An 8,804-nucleotide genomic window follows, 5' to 3' on the forward strand; every position below is an offset into this window, starting at 1 on the left:
ACCTGTTGGAAGGGGTTCTTCCTTTTGTAACTCTTTGAAGAGTGTCTCCGTGCAATTGAGGAGAAAGATAAAGTATGAGAAAAGGCGGCACACATCCTCAAGGTTCATTTTCTCATCGGTAGTCCACGGGGAGTGACGGAATTGGGTTTCAAACTCTGTGAAGGCTCCACCGCGACGCCTAAACAGTCATCCACTGCAATATTAGCCTTTATTTTGGGACGGTAGGTAGCCGCTAGGCGGAACAAGACTGACAGGGCACCCTGTTTGCATGTGGAGCCGAAATGGCTGATGAGATTTGCTTTCGCTTCATCATATGTTTCGGCTTTCTTGAATGCGTCACTTTTATAATGGATTGAGCCCGACAAGGGCTCGTGTGGATGCTGTCGTAAAGGTGGGCCAATTCTCCTTTTCATTCGTATATTGGAATTTGGTAAAGCATCCTCTACCCTCTGAAGGTGAGTTAGGAGGTCGGGGCTGGTCTCCTCTGAGCCCGTATATTTTGATTTTTATCCTCGCCCTTAAAATGACGTTTCGAGGTTTGTCACTCATGGTTGTGTCACTTTGGTGCTGTTCTGTCTGGGAAGAGGAAGTAGTCTGGGAAGGCTCTGGTGAAAAGTCTGAGGGAGCTTTGCAGGAGGTAATGGGGGTGCTGGGGGAATAGGTTTTGGATAAGTAGCTCCTGTACGGAGGACTGTGGGATGGGGATTACCAAACGTTAAACCGCTGAAGTCAGAGGATAGAGCCTCTTCCAATTTTCGATCCTGGGACATGGGGAGTTAGACGGGGGAGTCACTTAGCTGCGTCCGATGCATTTGTAAGGAGACCAGAGCAGGATGGTATGGCTGATGTATGGTGAGGGGGGAGACTGGGTCGCAGGAGATGTGGTTTAACTCACTTCTCTCTGCTCTCCGGCACAAGCTGGAATGTAGGGGAGATATTAGGACGTATATAAGGAAAATTATAGGAAGGGAAAATTTAAGTAAGATTAAAGGGAAGTTTATAGGAAGATTCGTAGGTAATCCGTAAGGAAATGGTAAGATACCTTGGGTGTGAAGCAGTCGTGAGTTCGCTTGAGGAAAGATTGGTTCGGTACAAGGGCATAAATGACTGGGATCAGCAGATGTGCAGATGGCGACACATATCACTAGGATCAGCAAGACGTGGCTGCCGCAGGCGAAAGAGGGGTAGGGCTGGTGAACGGGGAGGGGAGGAGCGCTGAAGGCGAACGGTATGGATTACAAGAGAGTAGGGATAGGAATTTAAATGTAATCCGTGTATGGGATTAAGAACAAATGAAGTGGCGATTATATTAGGGTAATTTAGTGGAGAATGGGAGACGAGGGTGAGAATGTTATTTGAAGTGGGGGGTTTCGACGGTACATGTACTAAATATGGAACAACGTTTCGTCTTACTTTAGTGATAGTGCAGGTGACAAACCAAAATTGTGCGGCGTGTTCCACTAGCCGGGGGCGGGTGTTGCCGATGTTTTGATTGACGGCACGCTGACGCAGACTGCTGACGCACTTGAATTGAGCTGCCTGGCCGCGGCTACTACCTTGTCACTACGAATATGGCTTCCTCTTCCTCCTCTTGTGACTGTGAAGATACAGGGTTGGGGGAGTTCGGCAGGGGTTAATCCCGTTAATTGAGGTGGGATTTTTGGGTAGACTGGTTACGGACGTTTGCTGAGTGGCGGCACAGATTGTTGTTTTGGTGATACCATGTAGGTGGTGACATGACGTAGGTGCAAGTACTAGCTATTAGTCCATGGGCCGGACCAGATTTCGGTACCATCCGAGTGGGCAAAACTATACCTGTGTCATTTTGTTTTTTGCATCAATAGAAGTAAAATAATGTATGATAACAGTTCCGTGCTGGTAGCTTTATTGTTTATTTTTGTGAAAAACACACTTTTAAAGGTTATTTTTTTCATATTTTCCGTTTTTTTAAGGATACGGTGCATCGTACGCATAAAAAGTATATGGACTAAAGATTTAGTAAATCAAATTTTGCACAGGTTTGTCTCTATGCAGTTTTGCTATATATGTCACAGTGTTTGCACAAATGAAGTCGGATGTTATAGAAGTTACACGTACAGGGATTTGGAAATTTATTTATAATAACTAATAAACTTGCTTAAATGCCCAATTTTTTTTATTATTTCTTCAATTCTCTTGCATACCTTTGTATCTTTGTATGTGCAATAGTGTTAGCAGAAAACAAAGGAAAATTGCACAAGTATTCTTATTTAGTCTGACGTACTGGACAAATATTGTAAATTTCATTGAAAATCTGCTCCAATTAGGCCGGATATCTACATGTACACGATAATATATAAGTGGGCTAGTGCATGGGGCTTTTGCATGCATTTGTTGGTGGTTAATAGGTCATGGGTAGAACAATAACTACACTACAATGGATTTTACGGGAAAATGTCCCGCAAAAAACGCAAGACGAGTGTGTCTTTTCAAGAGGTGATAACCACCAATAAGCTACTCCTCTGCGAGTGTTATCATATCAAAACATTATCTAGGGATATATACCAAGTGAAAAATAGCAACTGGAATTTGCCCACCCAGATGGTACCGGTACGTGAAATTTTGGCTCTTGGCCTATGGACTATATGGGGCTTGTAGTCGTCTCATAGGGAGTGTAGTAATCCCGTAATTGTAGAGAGGTTGTGCTTGAGTTCACACTGGTTCACTGAGTCGTTGCCACTAAGGAGTCACCACGTAATTTGAGGCGCTTTGTGTAGGCCAGGATTATTTTATGAGAAATCCTTTGTAATCGCTTTATAATCGCTGCCACCAATATAAGTTTAGCAGGTTTGGAGTTAAAGTCTTTGCTTAAATTGTCCTTTTACTGGTTTTGTGGTTTACACGGAGCGTGTGATGCGAACTCTATCGAGACGAAATGATGACTTTCGGCAGCCGCACAAGCTATGTGCGTCATCGTTCGTTCATGAGGTTGCCTAGTCTAAGAGGATTTATACAGATAGAGGGAGAAGAAGTGGAAACGGATAGATATTTAGGAGTAATATTTACATGTTTACACGTCTGCTGCGATTGGCACAGATTTCACATTCACTGGTAGCCTGATAACATACAGTCCCTGGTCTTTCTCTGCCTCTGTGGTGGATAATGGAGTGTTTCCCATGTGGTATTGGTGTGCTGGATATCTCTTCACTGGTAGCCTGATAACATACAGTCCCTGGTCTTTCTCTGCCTCTATGGTGGATAGTGGAGTGTTTCCCATGTGGTATTGGTGTGCTGGATATCCCCTCCCATGGTGCAGGACTTACCTTTTCTTCATTGAATTGTAGCCACAGATACTTTTTGTTCTCGCTGTTCATTTCCCATTTCCTTCTGGTTCTCCTCCTCCTCCTCCTGTAACCCTCTTTTTCCTGTCCCTACTGATCATGTTCTCTTTTTCCTCTTGCTGTTCCTGTGTCCCTGCCCTGCCAAATATTCTCCCGCGTCCTGCTTCTCGGCATTTCCTTGAGCAGGTTAGTGCAGAGAGCGTATACAGCTTAGGGTCGGAGAGGCTTTGACGGAGCTCAACCAACGTAATGTACAGACTGAAGCGACACAGCGCCACAAAGAGAGCCCACGAGACCACAATTACACACTGTACATATATAACATAAATTTGGAGGCTGTGGATTTTGATGCAGCGGATGTACATTTTGATCCAATGACCCTGATAACCTAAAACCGGTGAATGTATAGGAGGCGAAGCTACACACACACACACGCACACACACACACACACACACACACACACACACACACACAATAATACAATACCTGTCAACATTACAAAGAGAAAGTATTCTTCCCATGATAAATACTGATTAAAAGTCTTGTGTGTGTGTGTGTGTGTGTGTGTGTGTGTGTGTGTGTGTAATTCACCTCGGCCTGATCACGAGTTGGACTCGGTCCCGCCAGCAGGTACCCTCCCGATGTGAACAAGTGCTCATCATCATCGATCTCTGGGTACTGCCAGGACCTCACACACCACACCCCCCATCCCCCTTGCTCAAGGGAGGACAGTAACCACTCCTTGTCAACAGAAAGAATCCGGCCTGATGGGGGCTCAAACCGCTGCCTGTTTGGCCGTAAAGCCTTGCAGCGCAGCGCTCTACCGATTGAGCTGTGTGTGTGTGTGCATGTGTGTGTGTGTGTGTGTGTGTGTGTAGCCTCGCCTCCTATACTATACATTCACTCTGGTTTAGATTAGCAGCTGCTGCAGTCTGACTCGACTCGCTCTCCTGATCATTAGTGCCGCAGGAAATGACATAACTGTCTTCTCCCACACTCTACCTTCTCTTCCTCGCTTTATTCTTCATTATTACCATTACCAGAAGCTTTATTACTCTGTTCCCTGCATAAGGAGGACGAGGGGACAGACACATGCGTTTGGCTTCCTGATGCAATACATATTATCAAGGGAAGCATGATAGCAAGAGAATATTGAGCTACACACAACTTTTACTACCATTATTATTGGCAAGATTGTCACGTGTAAGGAGGACGGGGAGGCAGGGACATGGGTTTGGCTTCCTGACACAACACGCATCATCAGAGGAAGCAAGGCAGCAAGCGAATAATGAGCAGCACACAACTATACGCATACAATTCCAGCACTGCCGCCAGGTAAGATCACGAGACTAACAATGAGGAGCCCAACAACATCGTTACGTCCGCATTGCATCGCTCCACATCTTATCTGCCCCCAGTTACCAGCGCATAGAAGCTCCTGCCCTTCCTCATTACGCGTATATCATTAGCCAAGCGAAAAGAAAGCCACTCCCTCCATCCCTTCAACTCAGGCTACATGTGATTGGGGGATTTTTTGGGAAAAGATGGTGCTGGTTAATGGTATTTCCTTGGCTGGGGATATCCGCCAAGGTAACCTGAAGAGTTTTTAGTGAAGGTACCATAAGGTTGAAGGCGGATTTTCTAATGGTAACAACAATAAGACTGACACTCGTTTACTCCTTTTCCTTCTGCCTCACCAACTACTTCTGTGAGAGTCTATCAATTGCCATATGTGTTTCTACCCCTCAATCTACATTCTATCTCACGTTAGTTCACCGCAGTATCACCAACGCCATCACCACATATATCAACAAACGCCACAACATACCAACATACCACACACCAACACATTCACTAAACACAAACCAGAAACTTCAAACCATCAACACACGTGATGACAGACTTACTCCCTCATAAATGGACACTCGGCCTCGATTCATTATACAAATACGCTAATTATTCTAAGAAGCCTAAATTATTGGTAACGTTAAACCCGGTGTGTGTGTGTGTGTGTGTGATATATATATATATATATATATATATATATATATATATATATATATATATATATATATATATATATATATATATATATATATATATATATATATATATTGATATATATATTGATATATTTATTTTTGGCTTAATAGTTATATACATATTGGTAAATTACAAATGTAGTTTTTATTTTAAGCCAGGTCCATTAATTAAGCCGAGGCTTTCTAAGGACCTAAAGACTCAAGAAGAAAGTGCATAACAAGGGACAGGTTTAGGCCACATAAAGCATAATAACTTATATATATTTTAAGAAAGTATAAATGTATAGGTCAGTCGAAGTGAAAAATGTATACAATACGAACATGTGAAAAAAAAACTTAGTTGACATCACTCTAGCAGTAAACAAGTGTACATGTGAAATAAAAACTTGAAAATAGCCTGATTATTATTGAAATAATGAAATTTACAGCAATCAGTCGGAGTTTGCAAAAATAATGTGAGAAAAAAAAACGCAATGAACCATTCAAAAACACTATAAAATAAATTAAAAAATCAATGTGAACATAAGTTAAAATAGGTACTAAGAAGCCTTTTATTAATTTGGTTTGAACAATCTTATATTCTCATCAGTTTTAAGTGTTGTTGTAAGTCATTACAGATTTTAGCTCCTATTGATAGGATGCTCAGTTTTTTTTTTTACAACAAAGGAGGCAGCTCAGGCACAAAAAAAGAAAACAATAATAAAAAAAAAGCCCGCTACTCGCTGCTCCTAAAAAAGAAACAAAAGAGGTGGCCGAAAGGAAGATCAAATACGGGAGGAGAGGTGTCCTGATACCCTCCTCTTGAAAGAGTTCAAGTCGTAGGCAGGAGGAAATACAGATGAAGGAAGATTGTTCCAGAGTTTACCAGCGTGAGGGATGAAAGAGTGAAGATGCTGGTTAACTCTTGCATAAGGGGTTTGGACAGTATAAGGATGAGCATGAGTAGAAAGTCGAGTGCAGCGGGGCCGCGGGAGGGGGGAGGCATGCAGTTAGCAAGTTCAGAAGAGCAGTCAGCGTGGAAATATCGATAGAAGATAGAAAGAGAGGCAACATTGCGGCGGAATTTAAGAGGTAGAAGACTATCAGTATGAGGAGGAGAGCTGACGAGACGAAGAGCCTTAGCCTCCACTCTGTCCAGAAGAGCTGTGTGAGTGGAGCCTCCCCACACATGAGATGCATACTCCATACGATGTGATGTCCTGCACAATGGTATTAATAGGTCATGAGGCCTCCGGGTAACATTGCCAGGCATTGCTGTAAAGCCAGAGTCTATGGAGAGAGAGAGAGAGAGAGAGAGAGAGAGATTGTCGCTATGTAGTACGGTTCTTATGGGCCAAACAAAGTCTTTCGCTCCACCATACGTGATGCAAGTGTGGACATGGCCTTATCTTACGTAATTTAGGGCACTGATGTCAGAAATCACCCGTCCAAGCATCCTTCTCCTGTCAGAGAGGCACTATACGACAACATAAGCGTGGATAGCCTTGGCTTGAGTTTTAAATTTTCCGCAAAAAAAAAAAAATATTAAGCATTTAATGACCAAATATACTCAGGACTTAAATAATTCACAAAGAGTTTTTCAAGTCACTTAGTTATTTTACATGCAATCTATTGCTTAACATTCATGATTTCATTAATATATTTTTTCTCTACTTCTACAAATTTGTTTACCGACAACACGATTTGAAGAAGTAAATAACGAAGAAAACGTATTTTAAGGATAGACTCGTATTAAAAACTCGTGTTGAAGCGCTGCGACTGTTTACATAATACATATCTGCCTCAATGACGACGCAAAGGCTGTCAGTGAGTTATAGCAGTATTTGCCAATATATGTGTGGATAGCTTAGACTTGAGTTATTCATTTCATGCTTATTATTTACCGGCAGTTTAAGAGAACATCATGTAGCTATCTGGCAACTTACACTAGAGCAAGACCTTTAATTTAACATTAATATATATATATATATATATATATATATATATATATATATATATATATATGTATATATATATATTTATATATATATATATATATATATATATACATAGGAAACAGTTCAAGGGCACCCAAAAAAGGAAACAATAATAAAAATGCCTCTACTTACCTCTCCTAAATATAATCCAGAGGTGGCTGAAAGAGAGGTCAATATCGGAAGGAGAGGTGTCCAAATACCCTTCTCTTGAAAGAGTTCAAGTCGTAGGCAGGATGAAATACAGATGCAGGAAGATTGTTCCAGAGTTTACCAGAGTGAGGGATGAAAGAGTGAAGATGCTGGTTATCTCATGCATAAAGGGTTTGGATAGTATAGGGATGAGCATGAGTAGAAAATGCTTGCAGCGGGGCCGCGGGAGGAGGGGAGGCATGCAGTTAGCAAGTTCAGAAGAGCAGTCAGCGTGGAAATATCGATAGAAGAGAGAAAGAGAGGCAGCATGGCGGCGGTAATTAAGAGGTAGAAGACTCTCTGTATGAGGAGGAGAGCTGATGAGACGAAGAGCCATATATTTAGTAGGAGTAGGTAGGAAGACACCTACCGAACGGGCGTGAGCTACTTCCGGTGAGGATATATGAGAAGCGAGGAGGGTGCTGAAGCCCTACAAAGACCCTTCCCATGTCCTCACTAACCGTTTCCCTTTTGTCTCATTAACACCAGAGAGCAGTTCAGCATGCTCTCTAAAGACAGTTCCTCTCTTTCTACACCACACTACATTCACAAAACACAAACACCTTTTCCCAAAATTCAAAATTCAAAATGGCTAACGAAAACACTACCTCGGAGTCCCCACCTGGGGGGGGGGACCATAAATTCCCCCAGGGAGGACTCCCCTTCTGGCTGCCGACTTGAGAGGTGTCCTGATAACTCCTCGAACCTCTTCCTTATCAATTTCTGCAACATTTGCGGCCTCCGTTCTAATTTTCATTCTGTGGAACACCATCTCTCCTCCTCTAAACCTCACCTACTCTTCCTCACCGAGACACAGGTTTCTGAGGCTACTGACAGCAATCTCTACTCTGTTCCCTCCTACTATCTCTATCCTAAATTTCAATCCAAAGCTGGATGTTGTGCCTACGTGCGCAACGAAATCACTTGCTCTCGTGCCCACGACCTTGACTCTTCTGAATTTTCCACCATCTGGCTAAGACTTCATTGTCATTCTATTACTAAATACATCTGTGCTGTTTATCTCTCACCTAACTCTACTAACTATGTAAAATTCTTTGACTATTTGAACTCTAAAGTGGAGCACATCTTGACCCACTCTCCCTTCGCTGAAATCTCCATCTTGGGAGATTTCAATGTTCACCACCAGCTTTGGCTTTCATCCTCTTGCACTGACCAGCCTGGTGAACAAGCCTACAACTTTGCTCTCCTCAACGACCTGGAGCAGTTGGTTCAGCACCCTACTCGTATTCCCGACTGTCTTGGAGACAGGCCCAAC

This window comes from Eriocheir sinensis, unplaced genomic scaffold (assembly GCF_024679095.1).
Source record: "Eriocheir sinensis breed Jianghai 21 unplaced genomic scaffold, ASM2467909v1 Scaffold144, whole genome shotgun sequence".
Taxonomy (NCBI): Eukaryota; Metazoa; Arthropoda; class Malacostraca; order Decapoda; family Varunidae; genus Eriocheir; species Eriocheir sinensis.